Source organism: Bufo gargarizans, chromosome 2, assembly GCF_014858855.1.
Source record: "Bufo gargarizans isolate SCDJY-AF-19 chromosome 2, ASM1485885v1, whole genome shotgun sequence".
NCBI lineage: Eukaryota > Metazoa > Chordata > Amphibia > Anura > Bufonidae > Bufo > Bufo gargarizans.
The window spans coordinates 304,867,367-304,889,703 of record NC_058081.1 but is presented as its reverse complement, the minus strand read 5'-3'; positions in this window follow the sequence as shown (position 1 = coordinate 304,889,703).

Below are 22,337 nucleotides of genomic sequence, written 5' to 3'. Positions count from 1 at the left end.
CTCAAATTTAAATCCCTCTAAATCTCTCGTTACCGTTGTCCTGTTGTAGCTGGGAAAGTTATTTAGTGCCCGTCAAAGCACATTTTTTGTTCTGGGTTGAAGTACAATTCCCAATTTAGCAATTTCATAATTTAGTGGTTCCTGCTATATCAGAGCTATTTGAAATCTATCCCAAAAAGGGTATATAATATTGAAGGTGCACATTGGGTCATTCAGAATAACTTCACACACACGCTTCTGTGCATTTCCAAGTCTAATTCTGTCACTAAATCCATACCGGTGACCCAGCGCCTAAATACTAGGCCTCAAATTTAATTCCCTCTAAATCTCTCGTTACCCACCGCTGTACTGTTGTTGCTGGGCAAGATATTTAGTGTCCGTCAAAGCACATTTTTTGTTCTGGGTTGAAGTACAATTCCCAATTTAGCAATTTCATAATTTAGTGGTTTCTGCTATATCAGAGCTATTTGAAATCTATCCCTAAAAGGGTATATAATATTGAAGGTGCACATAGGGTCATTCAGAATAACTTCACACACACCCGCTACTGTGTATTTCCAAGTCTAATTCTGTCACTAAATCCATACCGGTGACCCAGCGCCTAAATACTAGGCCTCAAATTTAATTCCCTCTAAATCTCTCGTTACCCACCGCTGTACTGTTGTTGCTGGGCAAGATATTTAGTGTCCGTCAAAGCACATTTTTTGTTCTGGGTTGAAGTACAATTCCCAATTTAGCAATTTCATAATTTAGTGGTTTCTGCTATATCAGAGCTATTTGAAATCTATCCCTAAAAGGGTATATAATATTCAAGGTGCACATTGGGTCATTCAGAATAACTTCACACACACACGCTTCTGTGCATTTCCAAGTCTAATTCTGTCACTAAATCCATACCGGTCACCCAGCGCCTAAATACTAGGCCTCAAATTTATATCCCGCTGAATTTGAATACAATACATTGGGCCAAATAATATATTTGTTGTTGTGGTGAACCATAACAATGAGAAAAACATCTAGTAAGGGACGCGGACGTGGACATGGTCGTGGTGGTGTTAGTGGACCCTCTGGTGCTGGGAGAGGACGTGGCCGTTCTGCCACATCCACACGTCCTAGTGTACCAACTACCTCAGGTCCCAGTAGCCGCCAGAATTTACAGCGATATATGGTGGGGCCCAATGCCGTTCTAAGGATGGTAAGGCCTGAGCAGGTACAGGCATTAGTCAATTGGGTGGCCGACAGTGGATCCAGCACGTTCACATTATCTCCCACCCAGTCTTCTGCAGAAAGCGCACAGATGGCGCCTGAAAACCAACCCCATCAGTCTGTCACATCACCCCCATGCATACCAGGGAAACTGTCTCAGCCTCAAGTTATGCAGCAGTCTCTTATGCTGTTTGAAGACTCCGCTGGCAGGGTTTCCCAAGGGCATCCACCTAGCCCTTCCCCAGCGGTGAAAGACATAGAATGCACTGACGCACAACCACTTATGTTTCCTGATGATGAGGACATGGGAATACCACCTCAGCATGTCTCTGATGATGACGAAACACAGGTGCCAACTGCTGCGTCTTTCTGCAGTGTGCAGACTGAACAGGAGGTCAGGGATCAAGACTGGGTGGAAGACGATGCAGGGGACGATGAGGTCCTAGACCCCACATGGAATGAAGGTCGTGCCACTGACTTTCACAGTTCGGAGGAAGAGGCAGTGGTGAGACCGAGCCAACAGCGTAGCAAAAGAGGGAGCAGTGGGCAAAAGCAGAACACCCGCCGCCAAGAGACTCCGCCTGCTACTGACCGCCGCCATCTGGGACCGAGCACCCCAAAGGCAGCTTCAAGGAGTTCCCTGGCATGGCACTTCTTCAAACAATGTGCTGACGACAAGACCCGAGTGGTTTGCACGCTGTGCCATCAGAGCCTGAAGCGAGGCATTAACGTTCTGAACCTGAGCACAACCTGCATGACCAGGCACCTGCATGCAAAGCATGAACTGCAGTGGAGTAAACACCTTAAAACCAAGGAAGTCACTCAGGCTCCCCCTGCTACCTCTTCTGCTGCTGCCGCCTCGGCCTATTCTGCTGCTGCCGCCTCGGCCTCTTCCTCCGCCTCTGGAGGAACGTTGGCACCTGCCGCCCAGCAAACAGGGGATGTACCACCAACACCACCACCACCACCACCTCCGTCACCAAGCGTCTCAACCATGTCACACGCCAGCGTTCAGCTCTCCATCTCACAAACATTTGATAGAAAGCGTAAATTCCCACCTAGCCACCCTCGATCCCTGGCCCTGAATGCCAGCATTTCTAAACTACTGGCCTATGAAATGCTGTCATTTAGGCTGGTGGACACAGACAGCTTCAAACAGCTCATGTCGCTTGCTGTCCCACAGTATGTTGTTCCCAGCCGGCACTACTTCTCCAAGAGAGCCGTGCCTTCCCTGCACAACCAAGTATCCCATAAAATCAAGTGTGCACTGCGCAACGCCATCTGTAGCAAGGTCCACCTAACCACAGATACGTGGACCAGTAAGCACGGCCAGGGACGCTATATCTCCCTAACTGCACACTGGGTAAATGTAGTGGCAGCTGGGCCCCAGGCGGAGAGCTGTTTGGCGCACGTCCTTCCGCCGCCAAGGATCGCAGGGCAACATTCTTTGCCTCCTGTTGCCACCTCCTCCTTCTCGGCTTCCTCCTCCTCTTCTTCCACCTGCTCATCCAGTCAGCCACACACCTTCACCACCAACTTCAGCACAGCCCGGGGTAAACGTCAGCAGGCCATTCTGAAACTCATATGTTTGGGGGACAGGCCCCACACCGCACAGGAGTTGTGGCGGGGTATAGAACAACAGACCGACGAGTGGTTGCTGCCGGTGAGCCTCAAGCCCGGCCTGGTGGTGTGTGATAATGGGCGAAATCTCGTTGCAGCTCTGGGACTAGCCAATTTGACGCACATCCCTTGCTTGGCGCATGTGCTGAATTTGGTGGTGCAGAAGTTCATTCACAACTACCCCGACATGTCAGAGCTGCTGCATAAAGTGCGGGCCGTCTGTTCGCGCTTCCGGCGTTCACATCCTGCTGCTGCTCGCCTGTCTGCGCTACAGCGTAACTTCGGCCTTCCCGCTCACCGCCTCATATGCGACGTGCCCACCAGGTGGAACTCCACCTTGCACATGCTGGACAGACTGTGCGAGCAGCAGCAGGCCATAGTGGAGTTTCAGCTGCAGCACGCACGGGTCAGTCGCACTACAGAACAGCACCACTTCACCACCAATGACTGGGCCTCCATGCGAGACCTGTGTGCCCTGTTGCGCTGTTTCGAGTACTCCACCAACATGGCCAGTGGCGATGACACCGTTATCAGCGTTACAATACCACTTCTATGTCTCCTTGAGAAAACACTTAGGGCGATGATGGAAGAGGAGGTGGCCCAGGAGGAGGAGGAGGAGGAGGAGGAAGAGGGGTCATTTTTAGCACTTTCAGGCCAGTCTCTTCGAAGTGACTCAGAGGGAGGTTTTTGGCAACAGCAGAGGCCAGGTACAAATGTGGCCAGCCAGGGCCCACTACTGGAGGACGAGGAGGACGAGGATGAGGAGGAGGTGGAGGAGGATGAGGATGAAGCATGGTCACAGCGGGGTGGCACCCAACGCAGCTCGGGTCCATCACTGGTGCGTGGCTGGGGGGAAAGGCAGGACGATGACGATACGCCTCCCACAGAGGACAGCTTGTCCTTATCCCTGGGCAGCCTGGCACACATGAGCGACTACATGCTGCAGTGCCTGCGCAACGACAGCAGAGTTGCCCACATTTTAACCTGTGCGGACTACTGGGTTGCCACCCTGCTGGATCCACGCTACAAAGACAATGTGCCCACCTTACTTCCTGCACTGGAGCGTGATAGGAAGATGCGCGAGTACAAGCGCACGTTGGTAGACACGCTACTGAGAGCATTCCCAAATGTCACAGGGGAACAAGTGGAAGCCCAAGGCCAAGGCAGAGGAGGAGCAAGAGGTCGCCAAGGCAGCTGTGTCACGGCCAGCTCCTCTGAGGGCAGGGTTAGCATGGCAGAGATGTGGAAAACTTTTGTCAACACGCCACAGCTAACTGCACCACCACCTGATACGCAACGTGTTAGCAGGAGGCAACATTTCACTAACATGGTGGAACAGTACGTGTGCACACCCCTCCACGTACTGACTGATGGTTCGGCCCCATTCAACTTCTGGGTCTCTAAATTGTCCACGTGGCCAGAGCTAGCCTTTTATGCCTTGGAGGTGCTGGCCTGCCCGGCAGCCAGCGTTTTGTCTGAACGTGTATTCAGCACGGCAGGGGGCGTCATTACAGACAAACGCAGCCGCCTGTCTACAGCCAATGTGGACAAGCTGACGTTCATAAAAATGAACCAGGCATGGATCCCACAGGACCTGTCCGTCCCTTGTCCAGATTAGACATTAACTACCTCCCCATAACCATATATTATTGGACTCCAGGGCACTTCCTCATTCAATCCTATTTTTATTTTCATTTTACCATTATATTGCGAGGCTACCCAAAGTTGAATGAACCTCTCCTCTGCCTGTGTGCTAGGCCTAAATATATGCCAATGGACTGTTGCAGTGGTGGGTGACGTGAAGCCTCATTCTCTGCTATGACATGCAGACTGATTCTCTGCTGACATGAAGCCAGATCCTCTGTTACGGGAGCTCTCTCCTCTGCCTGGGTGCTGGGCCTAAATTTATGACAATTGACTGTTGCAGTGGTGGGTGACGTGAAGCCTGATTCTCTGCTATGATATGAAGACTGATTCTCTGCTGACATGAAGCCAGATTGTCTGTTACGGGACCTTTCTCCTCTGCCTGGGTTCTGGGCCTAAATTTATGAAAATTGACTGTTGCAGTGGTGGGTGACGTGAAGCCTGATTCTCTGCTATGATATGAAGACTGATTCTCTGCTGACATGAAGCCAGATTGTCTGTTACGGGACCTTTCTCCTCTGCCTGGGTTCTGGGCCTAAATTTATGAAAATTGACTCTTACAGTGGTGGGTGACGTGAAGCCTGATTCTCTGCTATGATATGAAGACTGATTCTCTGCTGACATGAAGCCAGATTCTCTGTTACGGGACCTCTCTCCTCTGCCTGGGTGCTGGGCCTAAATTTATGACAATGGACTGTTGCAGTGGTGGCTGACGTGAAGCCTGATTCTCTGCTATGACATGCAGACTGATTCTCTGCTGTCATGAAGCCAGATTGTCTGTTACGGGACCTCTCTGCTCTGCCTGTGTGCTAGGCCTAAATATATGCCAATGGACTGTTGCAGTGGTGGCTGACGTGAAGCCTCATTCTCTGCTATGACATGCAGACTAATTCTCTGCTGACATGAAGCCAGATTGTCTGTTACGGGACCTCTCTCCTCTGCCTGGGTGCTGGGCCTAAATTATGACAATGGACTGTTGCAGTGGTGGCTGACGTGAAGCCTGATTCTCTGCTATGACATGCAGACTAATTCTCTGCTGACATGAAGCCAGATTGTCTGTTACGGGACCTCTCTCCTCTGCCTGGGTGCTAGGCCTAAATATATGCCAATGGACTGTTGCAGTGGTGGCTGACGTGAAGCCTCATTCTCTGCTATGACATGCAGACTAATTCTCTGCTGTCATGAAGCCAGATTGTCTGTTACGGGACCTCTCTGCTCTGCCTGTGTGCTAGGCCTAAATATATGCCAATGGACTGTTGCAGTGGTGGGTGACGTGAAGCCTCATTCTCTGCTATGACATGCAGACTGATTCTCTGCTGACATGAAGCCAGATTGTCTGTTACGGGACCTCTCTGCTCTGCCTGTGTGCTAGGCCTAAATATATGCCAATGGACTGTTGCAGTGGTGGCTGACGTGAAGCCTCATTCTCTGCTATGACATGCAGACTGATTCTCTGCTGACATGAAGCCAGATTGTCTGTTACGGGACCTCTCTGCTCTGCCTGTGTGCTAGGCCTAAATATATGCCAATGGACTGTTGCAGTGGTGGGTGACGTGAAGCCTCATTCTCTGCTATGACATGCAGACTGATTCTCTGCTGACATGAAGCCAGATCCTCTGTTACGGGAGCTCTCTCCTCTGCCTGGGTGCTGGGCCTAAATTTATGACAATTGACTGTTGCAGTGGTGGGTGACGTGAAGCCTGATTCTCTGCTATGATATGAAGACTGATTCTCTGCTGACATGAAGCCAGATTGTCTGTTACGGGACCTTTCTCCTCTGCCTGGGTTCTGGGCCTAAATTTATGAAAATTGACTCTTACAGTGGTGGGTGACGTGAAGCCTGATTCTCTGCTATGATATGAAGACTGATTCTCTGCTGACATGAAGCCAGATTCTCTGTTACGGGACCTCTCTCCTCTGCCTGGGTGCTGGGTAGTGTTGAGCGCGAATATTCGAAAAGCAAATTTTTTTCGCGAATATCGCAACTTCGCGATTTCGCGAATATTTCGAATATAGTGCTATATATTCGTAAAAACGAATATTCGTTTTTTGTTTCCCCCCCCCCCCCACAAAATTACAGTACACATATAATTGATTGTTTCCCAAAGGTCCAACAGCTCAGATCTTACTCACATTGCCTAGAAAGTGATTGAGGCGCGAATCTTCGTAAGGCGATTTTATTAGCGCACATGCGAATATCGGCACGTCCCAGAACAGAGGCAAAGGGCTTTGCATTCATACATTAGTGAATTGAGTTGCGAATCTTCGTAAGGCGATTTTATTAGCGCACATGCGAATATCTACACTTGTCCCAGAACAGAGGCAAAGGGCTTTGCATTCATACATTAGTGATTGAATTGAGCTGCGAATCTTCGTAAGGCGATTTTATTAACGCAAATGCAAATATCTACACTTGTCCCCAGAACAGAGAGGCAAAGGCCTGTGCATTCATATAGTATAGCACCATATTCGCGAATACGTAGAACTTCGTAAAATTCGATTTACGAATATTCGTATTTTTTATTTTACTTTCCACCTTACAGATTACATTGATCTGTACTCTGTCAACTACTGTCATCACCCCCCACTGTATCTCGATTGATTCCCAAAAGTCTCACATTCCCTAGAAAGTGATTGAGGTGCGAATCTTCGTAAGGCGATTTTATTAGCGCACATGCGAATATCTACACTTGTCCCAGAACAGAGGCAAAGGGCATTGCATTCATACATTAGTGATTGAATTGAGTTGCGAATCTTCGTAAGGCGATTTCATTAGCGCACATGTGAATTTTGCATAGCATATGTATTATGCGATAATTCGAATTATCGCATATGCGAAATAATAACGAATTTGAATAATCGCGAATATTTTACGAATATTCTTTCGAATATTCACAAAATTTCGCGAATTCGAATATGGGACATGCCGCTCAACACTAGTGCTGGGCCTAAATTTATGACAATGGACTGTTGCAGTGGTGGGTGACGTGAAGCCTGATTCTCTGCTATGACATGCAGACTGATTCTCTGCTGACATGAAGCCAGATTGTCTGTTACGGGACCTCTCTCCTCTGCCTGGGTGCTGGGCCTAAATATATGCCAATGGACTGTTGCAGTGGTGGCTGACGTGAAGCCTCATTCTCTGCTATGACATGCAGACTAATTCTCTGCTGACATGAAGACAGATTCTCTGTTACGGGACCTCTCTCCTCTGCCTGGGTGCCGGGGCCTAAATATCTGAGAATGGACTGTTCCAGTGGTGGCTGACGTGAAGCCTCATTCTCTGCTATGACATGCAGACTAATTCTCTGCTGACATGAAGACAGATTCTCTGTTACGGGACCTCCCTCCTCTGCCTGGGTGCTGGGCCTAAATATATGCCAATGGACTGTTGCAGTGGTGGCTGACGTGAAGCCTCATTCTCTGCTATGACATGCAGACTAATTCTCTGCTGACATGAAGACAGATTCTCTGTTACGGGACCTCCCTCCTCTGCCTGGGTGCTGGGCCTAAATATATGCCAATGGACTGTTGCAGTGGTGGCTGACGTGAAGCCTCATTCTCTGCTATGACATGCAGACTGATTCTCTGCTGACATGAAGCCAGATTCTCTGTTACGGGACCTCTCTCCTCTGCCTGTGTGTGTGCTGGGCCTAAATATATGCCAATGGACTGTTGCAGTGGTGGCTGACGTGAAGCCTCATTCTCTGCTATGACATGCAGACTGATTCTCTGCTGACATGAAGCCAGATTCTCTGTTACGGGACCTCTCTCCTCTGCCTGTGTGTGTGCTGGGCCTAAATATATGCCAATGGACTGTTGCAGTGGTGGCTGACGTGAAGCCTCATTCTCTGCTATGACATGCAGACTAATTCTCTGCTGACATGAAGACAGATTCTCTGTTACGGGACCTCCCTCCTCTGCCTGGGTGCTGGGCCTAAATATATGCCAATGGACTGTTGCAGTGGTGGCTGACGTGAAGCCTCATTCTCTGCTATGACATGCAGACTGATTCTCTGCTGACATGAAGCCAGATTCTCTGTTACGGGACCTCTCTCCTCTGCCTGTGTGTGTGCTGGGCCTAAATATATGCCAATGGACTGTTGCAGTGGTGGCTGACGTGAAGCCTCATTCTCTGCTATGACATGCAGACTGATTCTCTGCTGACATGAAGCCAGATTCTCTGTTACGGGACCTCTCTCCTCTGCCTGTGTGTGTGCTGGGCCTAAATATATGCCAATGGACTGTTGCAGTGGTGGCTGACGTGAAGCCTGATTCTCTGCTATGACATGCAGACTAATTCTCTGCTGACATGAAGACAGATTCTCTGTTACGGGACCTCCCTCCTCTGCCTGGGTGCTGGGCCTAAATATATGCCAATGGACTGTTGCAGTGGTGGCTGACGTGAAGCCTCATTCTCTGCTATGACATGCAGACTAATTCTCTGCTGACATGAAGACAGATTCTCTGTTACGGGACCTCTCTCCTCTGCCTGGGTGCCGGGGCCTAAATATCTGAGAATGGACTGTTCCAGTGGTGGGTGACGGGAAGCCAGATTCTCTGCTATGGAACCTCTCTCCAATTGATTTTGGTTAATTTTTATTTATTTAATTTTTATTTTAATTCATTTCCCTATCCACATTTGTTTGCAGGGGATTTACCTACATGTTGCTGCCTTTTGCAGCCCTCTAGCTCTTTCCTGGGCTGTTTTACAGCCTTTTTAGTGCCGAAAAGTTCGGGTCCCCATTGACTTCAATGGGGTTCGGGTTCGGGACGAAGTTCGGATCGGGTTCGGATCCCGAACCCGAACATTTCCGGGATGTTCGGCCGAACTTCTCGAACCCGAACATCCAGGTGTTCGCTCAACTCTAGTCTTGAGTTCTGACATACAGCACAGACAGAACCAGGACACTATATGCAATCACCAGCTCTGAGCAGTGTTGGTGCCAAGTTAAAAACCCTGCCCACAGTGCTGATCTGAGGCTGAGGCCTAAATGGCTGGGTGTCCCATGCTTGGCTTTTCAGCATAGGAACCATAAGGGGAAACCTGTGGGGCTGTTGCACACTCCATTCTCTGTCTCCTCTGGCTGTGCAACTGCTGCACTCGCTGCTCCTAGTGCACTGAGTCGCATGGACCAGAGCTGCGTCTGCTGGGCAGAGGGACAGACAACGCAGGATCGTGGGTAGGTTAGTTTATAACAGTACCCCTCCTTCTATGAACAGGTTATATGCTCCTTGTAAATCTAGTTAGGAGAATTATTTGGCCCTGGAAGATTTTTATGTTTTTATATAAATTGTGATAATCTACAGAGGGTCTTGAACCAGCATATTTCTTTCCTACAAAGTAAAAAACAGCAGCCAATGGTCAAATATGACTCTTATGAAGGCTATTCTGGCTTGTCTTTATACACCAGAAAGATTCTAAATCTCTTGGTGAACTTAGCATCAGGGAGAAGCTGAATAGCACAGTTGCATGGTCTATGAGGAAGACACAACTCACTAACCACCTTTAGAAAATATCTCTAAAATCTTGAATGAATTGGGGAAGAGGAGGTGTGTCAGACGAAATGCAAGAACATACAAGATTCCATACACTTGGAGCCCCATTTGACCATGCCTCCAGCTGGGAATGTAACCAAGGGAAAATTATCAAGAGCAAAATAAAAATAAACTCAGAATGCATAGAACCTACAACTAAGGACAGGGGTGGTCACACTGACTGGACTCACTAATTGCACCAACAAAATCAACAACTTCTTAGGAACTAGGGCTGAGCGAATTGGGTTTAAATTGCTGTATCCAAATATTGCGAGACTTACCGTATTTATCGGCGTATAACACACACTTTTTCCCCCTGAAAATAGGGGGCAAATGATGTATGCGTGTTATACGCCGATATAATGTTAAGAAGCCATGTTTTTACATACCGAATGTATAACATTAAGACAGCGCAGCGCCTGCCGCAGCTCCCTCCTCATGCGCCGCCTGTCCCAGCTCCCTCTGTCATGCGGCGCCTGCCCCAGCTCACTCTGTCATGCGCCGCTTGCCTGTTCATTCATACACTACGTGCAGAATTATTAGGCAAATGAGTATTTTGACCACATCATCCTCTTTATGCATGTTGTCTTACTCCAAGCTGTATAGGCTCGAAAGCCTACTACCAATTAAGCATATTAGGTGATGTGCATCTCTGTAATGAGAAGGGGTGTGGTCTAATGACATCAACACCCTATATCAGGTGTGCATAATTATTAGGCAACTTCCTTTCCTTTGGCAAAATGGGTCAAAAGAAGGACTTGACAGGCTCAGAAAAGTCAAAAATAGTGAGATATCTTGCAGAGGGATGCAGCACTCTTAAAATTGCAAAGCTTCTGAAGCGTGATCATCGAACAATCAAGCGTTTCATTCAAAATAGTCAACAGGGTCGCAAGAAGCGTGTCGGAAAAACCAAGGCGCAAAATAACTGCCCATGAACTGAGAAAAGTCAAGCGTGCAGCTGCCAAGATGCCACTTGCCACCAGTTTGGCCATATTTCAGAGCTGCAACATCACTGGAGTGCCCAAAAGCACAAGGTGTGCAATACTCAGACATGGCCAAGGTAAGAAAGGCTGAAAGACGACCACCACTGAACAAGACACACAAGCTAAAAGTCAATACTGGGCCAAGAAATATCTCAAGACTGATTTTTCTAAGGTTTTATGGACTGATGAAATGAGAGTGAGTCTTGATGGGCCAGATGGCTGGATTGGTAAAGGGCAGAGAGCTCCAGTCCGACTCAGACGCCAGCAAGGTGGAGGTGGAGTACTGGTTTGGGCTGGTATCATCAAAGATGAGCTTGTGGGGCCTTTTTGGGTTGAGGATGGAGTCAAGCTCAACTCCCAGTCCTACTGCCAGTTTCTGGAAGACACCTTCTTCAAGCAGTGGTACAGGAAGAAGTCTGCAAGGTAAGAAAAACATGATTTTCATGCAGGACAATGCTCCATCACACGCGTCCAAGTACTCCACAACGTGGCTGGCAAGAAAGGGTATAAAAGAAGAAAATCTAATGACATGGCCTCCTTGTTCACCTGATCTGAACCCCATTGAGAACCTGTGGTCCATCATCAAATGTGAGATTTACAAGGAGGGAAAACAGTACACCTCTCTGAACAGTGTCTGGGAGGCTGTGGTTGCTGCTGCACGCAATGTTGATGGTGAACAGATCAAAACACTGACAGAATCCATGGATGGCAGGCTTTTGAGTGTCCTTGCAAAGAAAGGTGGCTATATTGGTCACTGATTTGTTTTTGTTTTGTTTTTGAATGTCAGAAATGTATATTTGTGAATGTTGAGATGTTATATTGGTTTCACTGGTAAAAATAAATAATTGAAATGGGTATATATTTGTTTTTTGTTAAGTTGCCTAATAATTATGCACAGTAATAGTCACCTGCACACACAGATATCCCCCTAAAATAGCTAAAACTAAAAACAAACTAAAAACTACTTCCAAAAATATTCAGCTTTGATATTAATGAGTTTTTTGGGTTCATTGAGAACATGGTTGTTGTTCAATAATAAAATTAATCCTCAAAAATACAACTTGCCTAATAATTCTGCACTCCCTGTAAAGTGAGATAAGCAGGCAGGCGGCGCATGAGGAGGGAGCTGGGGCAGGCGGCGCATGAGGAGGGAGCTGGGGCAGGCGGCGCATGAGGAGGGAGCTGGGGCAGGCAGCGCATGAGGAGGGAGCTGGGGCAGGCAGCGCATCAGGAGGGAGCTGAGACAGGCGGCGCATGACCGAGGGAGATGCCGGTCTGCGCCGTCTTAATGTTATACCTCCGGTACTACAGTAAGTACCGTACAATTAGATATAGAGTCAGATTGAATGTTTAACAGTTGCGGGGCCCGGTGTATTAGAGTAGAGTCACTGCACCGGGCCCCGCCATGAGTGTTCCCGCCTCCTCTCTCGACACTTATCCATCTGATGGGGGATCTGTAGATGACACTTATGGGGATCTGTTGATGACATAAGTGTCATCCACAGAGCCCCATAAGTGTCATCCTTTTACATTATTTACCTTATAAGTGGTATTAATATTAATAAAAAAAAGTTCTGAGCTACCCTTTTTTTTCTGAAATTTCCCTCTTAAAATGAAGGTGCGTGTTATACGCCGATAAATACAACTTTGTCTCGCCTCTATCATATGTCACTTCATTTATTAACATACATAACTGTACCAAAATACAAAGCTGAACTCGCTTAGTTAATGAGGCACGAAGCCGAGTTCGGCGTAGTATTTTTAACAGTAATTTATGCAAATAAAAGAAGTGACGAGTGATAGAGACGAGACAAAGAAAGTCTTGCGATATTTGCTGAAACTTCGGAAAGACCTTGTGTAGGCCATACATTTTACAGTAGGACGGAGCCCGTATACTTAAAGTTTTTTTGGGGATACAGGAGCTAGACAAATGGATTGCAAGGTAAATGGAAGCTCTGGTTATATGTATAGGTATCGGTTCTGGTTGGGTCACAGCTTGCAGCCTTAATGCAGTTTTTCAAAAATTAAGTTACTTTACCGGCATATCCCTTTAAGTTCAGGCACAAAGTACTGAAGCACAAAGAGCCAGCACACTATGTGCAATAACAGGCAATGAGCTATCTCAGGTTTAAATCTCCCGCCTACACCTCTATTTGGATACCGAGCTAGAGCCCAGAATGGCTTGATGTTCCAAGTCTCTGGTTGTGACTGCTGCATACACCACTCCTGATCTCCCTCAGCACCGTCACATGGACTGGAGTGGTGGCTTCTCGGAAGAGGAAAGATATGGCAGGATCATGGGTCGGAGCTGGTTACCGCAGAGCTGCTCCCATTCACTTCAGTTTTCTTCAACTCCAGTCTTCAGAGCCCACCTACCGGTCACGATTTGAGAACATCCCACAGAATGAATACCTTTGGTAAGTCCTGATGCCCTGACACTAATTATATCACCTGCTCAATACTAAGGAAATCCTCAAAACATGAATGGCAGGTGGGTCCTGAGGACTGAAGTTGAGGAACCCTGACCCACTACGAAGTGAACAGAGCTGTGTATTTCTGGCACTTATTTCTGATGCCAGAGCTACTCCTGAACAGCTGATGGGTAGGTGATAGCATATTGATGATTTATCCTAGGAATAGGTCATCAATTAATAAATCTTGGAGAACACTTTTGAACAACCATAAGCTTTGCTAAACTCGTACACAGTACACCATGTCAGCGTTTTTTAAAGGTAGGTACATACAGAGAAGGTAGTTATGGTCTGTTAGTCATTGTCACAGCTTCTAGGTGGCAGCAGCTGCTGATCATCTCATATATGTCCACTTAGTGACATCAAATTGTGGCTTGTTACCTAGAACAGAGAGGGAACACAGAACACATTCAAAAACTCAAGTTACAAACATATATTTTTTTTGTCTGCTCTAATCACCTCCTGAGCATGTTGTGTAATGGATTTCAAGCAGACCGTGTCCTTCATGTCCCCAGGCTGCTGAAGATGCTTTATTGTGACACATGCAGTGCTCCGTCTTTCCCAACGAGCCTTCAGGCTCGTGCACACAAACGTATTTTCTATCCGTGTCCGTTACGTTTTTTTTTGTGTGGACCGTATGCTTAACCATTTATTTCAATGGGTCCGCCAAAAAAACAGAAGTTACTTCTGTTTCCGTATGTCCGTTACGCAAAAAAATAGAACAAGTCCTATTATTGTCCGCATAACTGTTCTATTAGGGGCCAGCTGTTCTGTTCCGCAAAATACGGAATGCACATGGATGTCGTCCATATTTTCTGCGGATCACTAAATCCATACGGTCATGCCCTTTTGACTTGGACCAGGCCTCTTGTGCTTGTCCACAGCTGCCTTTGTGAAGAGGCAACAGCTTCCAAATAGAAATTAAAAATCTACCACATAATGAGATGTGTCCAGGTGTGCTTGCAGCATCTATGTTGTTTCTTTTGAATGAATGGGAGGAGTGCTGACACCATAGGAACGAGACTGATAAAATAAAATAAAAAATTAGAAAAAAGCATGGATCGCACATCACCATGATGTGTAGATTCAGTCCATTAATTAATGGCATAGTTTTAGGCCCCTTTCATACAAGCGAGTTTTCACACATTAGTTCTGCGTTGCGTAAAAAATGCAGCATGTTCTATATTCTGCGTTTTTCACATAGCCCTGGCCCCATAGAAGTGAATAGGGCTTCAGTGAAAAACAAGCGCGGATGCAATGCGTTTTTCACTGATGGTTGCTAGGAGATGTTGTTTGTGATTCTTCAGTTTTTTATCATGCGCGTGAAAAACGCGTCAAAACACATTGCACTCGCGCTGAAAAAACTGAACAACTAAACGCAATCGCAGACAAAGTTTATTTGCTTGCAAAATAGTGCGAGTTTGACTGAATGCACCCTGAACGCATCTGGACCTAATCTGTCACGCTCATGTGAAAGAGGTCTATTCTGCGTTTTTCACGCAGCTCTGGTCCCATAGAAGTGAATGGGGCTTCAGTGAAAATGCATCTGTTTTTCACTGAAGCCCCATCCACTTCTATGGAACTAGAACATGCTGCGATTTTTCCTAAACAGAGAAGTGATGCGTGAAGAACACTGATCTGCACTATCTCTAAAGTCCCGAACTGAACCATACATGCTGTAAGTTGTGAAGGGATTAATTATTGGCACAGTTTCTGATGCAGCCAATGGTCATTTATAACATTAGCTGTCCACTCAGTTGCATTAAATTGTGGGCCACTCAGGTGCGGAGGGTTACCTAGAACTGTTAGGTGGTGTGGGGAGGTAAGAGGAATATTAGGAGTGTGGAATGACACACATTCAAAAAGTCATGTTTTTTTTTAAGTGGATGATTTACCATTGCAGCCTATAGGAGATTCACTATGTTCCTGTCAAGCCTTGGAGCCTTAAGAAGGCTTGAGGCTACCATAGCAACTGAATTGCTCTCTCATCTCTGAGCTTTCAGGACCCTGGAAAAGATGGCTCAGATGCCGTGGTCACAAATGACCACATCAGCGATCCTAGCCCTGACAGGTGTTGCGCGACCAGTGTCTCCATGTAGACATTGCCGATCATGGACAATGCCTCCAGGTGTCTGGTGTGTAAAACACACTCTGATACTGAGGGGGCACCACCATTAAAGCCCTGACTTGCGCCATATATATATGGCACAAGTCATGAAGGGGTTAAATGGAGGTGCTAATGTGCACACACAGTATCATGACAACAGAAGAGGAGGGGGATCGCGAGGTGAATGTGCCTTTTTTAACCACATTTAAATCCTGTTAGAATCAAAAATTATTAAAAACCTTGACAAAGTGTAGCTTTTTTTTTTCTTTAAGCGTTTCATTATGTCCTTAGTGGAGTTAGGAATTCAAGTCTCAAGAAATTCAAAAGATGCTGGCTTTACATGTAGCGACAACCTTTGAAAAATAGGCCCTGTTCATATCATTTTTATTTTTTTTGTAAATGGCTTGAGGGGGAAACGGGCATTTTTCACTGCAAACTTTTTTCCAAGCAGACCGACGGAACTTTACAGAAGCTGAGGGAAATGGCCGATAAAACCCCCGAAGAGTCTAATTCTGAGAGGGTTTACGAAGTCGGTCAAAAGGTGTGGGTACTAGTCCCTCTGCCCCCAAACAAACTTCCAGCCGCATGGGAAGGCCCGTATCCCATTCATCAGCGCCTTAACGATGTGGATTACGCTGTCACCAGTGATCATGTTCGCAAGAAACACAAGGTGTTTCGTGTAAACATGATCAAGGCCCATGTCGATAGGGATTAGTGTTGGGCGCGAATATTCAAATTGCAAATTTTAATCGTGAATATCGCCAGTTCAAGAATTCGCGAAGATTTAGAATATAGTGCTATATATTCGTATTCTTGTGGGCCAATGAGAAGTCTGCAATGTCTCTGTCTGAGCTTAGCAACATCCCTAGCAACCAATAGGAAAGTTGCCTACCCCTACTATATAAGAACCTCCCCAGCAGCCATTTTCTGTAGTTTTATGGAGTTCTGAGAGAGACAGCAGTGTCATTGCTGTGCTCTGTGCTTTACTGTGTCATTACATTAGTTAGTTAGTTAGCTCATATATATAATACAGATAGTTAGTGGGAGATAGTCAGTGTAGGTTATATCGTGATATAATGTAGCTGATAGGTTCCAGTGCAGGGTGTTAGGTAGTGTTAGAAATACTTAGTGCACCAATCAGTAATATGTAGTCAGACCTGTTAAAATGTGGAGTTGCGAGCTTCCGGTTCCGGCGCTAGGATGCGAGCAGCGGAGTGAAGGAGCTCCGGCACTCTCTCACCTATAAATCATCCCTGAACATCCAGTACAGACAGGAGGGGGATCGATAGTGAGCACCTAGGATCCCCAGATTATCGCTTTATTCAGTTCATGGATCGCTACCTCTTGCGGAGCGGCACAAAGAAAATTCCAAAGGAGCGGGAGGCATGCTTAGCAAAATGGCGGACGTGCGCCCATCTTCACCAGCTCCGGCGACCCAGGAGAACAGTGAGTCGCTAACGCTAATGCAGCAAAGTGAACACTCTGCTCCCTCCAACATTGATTATAAATCGCTGGCCAAAGAGGTGGCTACACATTTGGCCCCAGATATAAGAGATACGCTCTCTAAAACACTGTCTGTGTCCCTGCAGCAGCTTCATGATGCAATAAACCAACATGATACTAAATTGCAGGAGTTGGAACAGAGAATGCTATCTCTCGAAGATGACAATGCCATATATGCCCAGACGCTTAATGAGCTATCTAGACAAAATGCTATCCTGAAGGAACGGGTTGAGGACTGTAAAGGGGGAATATTAATCACCAATATTTATGCAAATATCGATAATTAATATTCATAAATAGGAGGAACCGTCTATCGATGACTCCGCCTATTTATACCTTTATAACATACAATACGATACTTTCACTATACTTTGCCTTACACTAATCACTACGCTAGCTGCATGCGCCTTACTGAACTAACTATCCCCAATAACTACACATCACACAGATAGTTACAAGTAACACAGTATTTATTACTAACAATACACTACGCACGCAATACACTAACAATACAGCACTAAATATACAATACTAAACTACACTACACGTTCCCAAATTCCACCCATAAACTAACTATACAGTTCACACATACAAGTATTAGCAGCCCACCCACCTAGTTCTACTTACTGTCCCTATGGGGTACGACGAGAGTTAACGATGGCACTGCAGGGGTGTATGCAGGCCACAGACACAAATACAGTAATGAGTAGATCAGGGAAGGGTTATCAGGGCTGTACAGCAACGCAGGGGTCAAGTGTCTTGAGCTCATCTAACTTGCGCCCCCCTCCCTGGTGAAGTGAGTACCTGTGATAGTGTATGGGATCCGTATGGGTCTATATACACAAACAACTTTGATTTGTTTGTATCCGCTATTAATTCTGGAAATTAATTCTGGAAATTGATTTGCTTTTGATTTTAATTAAAGCACTTTATTTAATCATTGATAATATTTTACAAATGATCACTATATAGTGGTTATCTGATAACTATATAATAAGAGGCACCGCCTACCAGTCTAATTATATAACCTGGGAATTTTAAGGGAATTTTTCTTCTTCTTCTGACTGGTCCAATCTATACAGCTTTTACTTCTCCAACTTACCTTTGGCGCTCCACCACTCTTCCTTTTTTCTCCTCACGAATCTTGCATACTACGATCCGCCAGACGGACCGTTGTTCAGTGTGAAGCAGCCGCACTTATCCAATTCACCACTCTGTGACTTCCCCGGAATCTCCCCCTGCTGCTTCCCCCAGGCATTCTTGGCGCCCCTCCTTGTCTTGCTCATTCCTATTTTTTCCTTTTGTCTTCTGAGTTCCGCAAATAGATAGGATATGTTCTATCTTTTTGCGGAACGGAAGTACTGGACGAAACCCACGGAAGCACTCCGTAGTGCTTCCGTAGGGTTCCATTCCGTGCTTCAATAGCACACCATTCCGCATCTCCGGATTTGCGGACCCATTGAAGTGAATGAGTCCACATCCGTGATGCGGAATACACACGGAACGGTGCCCGTGTATTGCGGATCTGCAAATGCGGTCTGCAATACGGCAATGGGCAGCACACATTCGTGTGCAAGAGGCCTTAACCTGTGAATGTTAGCAGTTGTAGAGTGTACTTGGGTGTTACTTAAAGGGACACTGACAGGCCCAATTAGCATATTTAGGTATATATATGTCAGTACAGGTCTTATAAAGTCTATTAAAATCCTCAAAGTAAACCCCCTGTCCACCTTATAAATACCGAAATGCAAAGTTTTATAACCTGCTTGTCCGGTCACCAATCTGCCCAAGGGGCGGCGTTTCATCTCAAAATGCGCCCAGCCAGCTGCTCCCAACTGCCATTTTGAAGCCCCGCCCAGCTCACCAATATTCACTTCGCTGGGCGGCGGCTACAACTCTCCCGACTCAAGTGCCCGGCGCATGCGCATAAAGCAGAGGCTGCAGCGCTCTGTACGCAGGCGCGATGTGACCCTGGCCGGGCACATGCGCTGAAGATTGGACGGAGGACGTGCCCAGAGGATTGAATGGGCCATGCGCAGGATCTTGAGTCGGGAGAGTTGTAGCCGTCGCCCAGCGACGTGAATATTGATATGACGATATGCCTGATATGACGAGAGGTGGGAGCTAAGATTGATTAGTTTCGGATGACGGAGTGCTGACAGAGGGCGATGCAGCGTGATCCTGCAGGCTCCCATCCTGAATCAAAGTCCGTGATCCTGACAATGACCTATCCTGAGGTTAGGTCATCAATATAAATAAAGTGGACAACACCTTTAAGGGCTTGGCCTTGGCTGAGGGCAGGGATCACACGTGCAGATACTGTAGCGTTGCACTGCATGGGCTGCTCCTAGGTCGGGCTAGGCCATAAAAAGGAGAAGCAGTGGCACCTTGTGGTTAGTCAGCTATTGTGTATGTCTGTTGAGCTGAGGCACACCTGTTTAGTTAGCAGTGAGGAGGATCTGTGGTTGGAGCGGAGTTAGCAACCTTGAGATTTCATGGGGCTGTGATGGACTGCTGACTATGCTGTCATCTTGCTCTGGACTGCTGGCACTGACTAGGCCTGCTTCTGAAGTGAGTGCTCATCCCTAGTGAGGATACTGCCCTGAGTAAAGCAACTGGCTGCAGACCACTTTGGGCCTGGGGACTGTAACATCAAATCTCCCAACTGTTCCGGATCTGGTGCGACAGTCCTGAATTTTGTTGTCTGTCCCGTGATGGCTGCGGTATGTCTTGATTTCAACTGTATCTGCGTCCTGAAGATGCAGATACAGTTGAATGCAATGGTGAAGCAGGAAGCCTTGAGCTCCCTGCTTCACTGTTCTCTGGCCTGCGCTCTCCACAGCATCAGGTGCAATGCACGAAAATCAGGAGGAGGAGTGCACAGGCTGGGGAATTAGCCCATGCACTCATCTCACTGCACTGCATCGCACCTGCTGCTGTAGCAGGTTGTGCTTCGATCACTGGGGAAATGAGGCTAGGTATCTTTTTATTTTATAAACATTAAAGGCTATGTACACCTTTAGGGGCAATTTATGTTAATGATTGCATTTTACTCATTTTTGGCAAAAAATCTTATTTTCATTAGTCTTTAATAAAAATATTGAGCCGTTCTCTTAAAAAGAGTTAACTATTTTTCTAGCTGTGTGACTGGTACTTTTACTTTGTGCTGGTCATGTAATAAACCTTATTTCTAAACTACTAAGAGGTCATAAACACTTACGGTATGTAAGCCACATCCTTATCAGTAAGATAAGAACTGAACTATAATGATGGTTTATAATGTCAGACAGTGGCGATAAGGAGCCCCTCCGCTTCCGCTCTCTGACAGAAAAGATAGAAATCCAGAGGCTGCTACTAGAGCATACCAGATTTGTACAGAAAAAAGGACTTCATATTTTTAATAAAGACCAACTGAAAACATGATTTTAGCTCAAAATGAGTACAATACAATATATAATAATAATAATAAAATTGCCCCCAAAGGTGTACATAGCCTTTAAGGGGGCAGCACCACTGTAAGAGGGGCATAACTACTGTGTGGGGGCACTAAGAAGGGGCTAACTACTGTGTGGGGGCACAAAGGAGGAATAATCACCATGTGGGGGCACAACTCTGTGGAAGCACTAAGGGGGCATAAATCTGTGTGGAAGGACTAAGGGGACATAATTAATGCGCGGGGGCACAAAGGGAGCATAACTACTGTGTGGAGGCACTAAGGAGAATAACTACTGTATGGGGGCACTAAGGGAAATAACGACTGTGTGGGGGCACTAAGGTGGAATAACTACTGTGTGAGGGCACTAAGGGGACATAATTAATGTGTGGGGGCACAAATGGAGCATAACTACTGTATGGGGGCACTAAGGATGAATAGCTACTGTGTGGGGGCACTAAAGGGAAATAACTACTGTGTAGGGGCACTAAAGGGAAATAACTAATGTGTAGGGGCACTAAGGGGAAATAACTACTGTATGGGAACTCTAAGGGGGAAAAGTTACTCTATGGGGGCACTAAGGAGGAATAACTATTGTATGGGGGACTAAGGGGGAATAACTACTGTGTGGGGGCACTAAGGGGAAATAACTACTGTATGGGAACTCTAAGGGGGAAAAGTTACTCTATGTGGGCACTAAGGAGGAATAACTATTGTATGGGGGACTAAGGGGGAATAACTACTGTGTGGGGGGACTAAGGGGGAATAACTACTGTGTGGGGGCACTAAGGGGAAATAACTACTCTGTGGGGGCACTAAGAGGGAATAACTACTGTGTAGGGGCACTAAGGGGGAATAACTACTGTCTGGGGGAACTAAGGGGGAATATTTACTGTATGGGAACACTAAGGGGAATAACTACTGTATGGGGGCACTAAGGTGGAATAACTATTGTATGGGGACACTAAGGGGGAATGACTACTGTATGGGGGCTCTAAGGGGGACTAACTACTGTGTGGGGGCACTTAGGTGGAATAACTTGTATGGGGGCACTATGGTGGAATAACTATTGTATGAGAACACTAAGGGGGAATAACTACTGTATGGGGGCTCTAAGGGGGAATAACTACTGTATGGGGACACTAATGGGGATTAACTACTGTGTGGGGGCACTAAGAGGGAATAACTACTGTGTGGAGGCTCTAAGGGGATTGGGCGTGTATAGATAGGAATTGGGCAGAATTAGAGGTATGGCTTAGTGTAAAAACATAAATGCTGCGCCACTGATATTGTCCCTCTTTCAGCTTTTCAAGTTTATAAAGTATGGTAACACAGGATGAGACACCCTCACTGCTCCGATGCCTGGCCCTGAAATCTCTTGGATGGACTGGCGAAAGTACATGTGCAGTGGATCTCAGAACAGGGAGAGCCAAACTGCGCATGCGCTGATTGTATGCCATTCTCTGACGCCGTTTTGGCGGCTCGGATGCGGACCCATTTACTTCAATGGGGCAGCAAAAGATGTGGACAGTACTCCGTGTGCTGTCCGCATCCATTGCTCCGTTCCGTGGCACCACAAAAAAATATAACATGTCCTATTCTTGTCTGCGCTTTGCGAACAAGAATAGGCATTTATATTAAAGGCTGTCCGTGCCGTTCCGCAAATTGCGGAACGCGCACAGACGCCATCTGTGTTTTGCGGACCGCAAAACACACCACGGTCATGTGCATGAGGCCTAAAGTTCTCAATAATGTAGTGATATGCTGACTATAAAATTCTTTGTAGGGGACCCCCAATTTGCATTCGTTTAAAGGTAATCTGTCACTAGCAA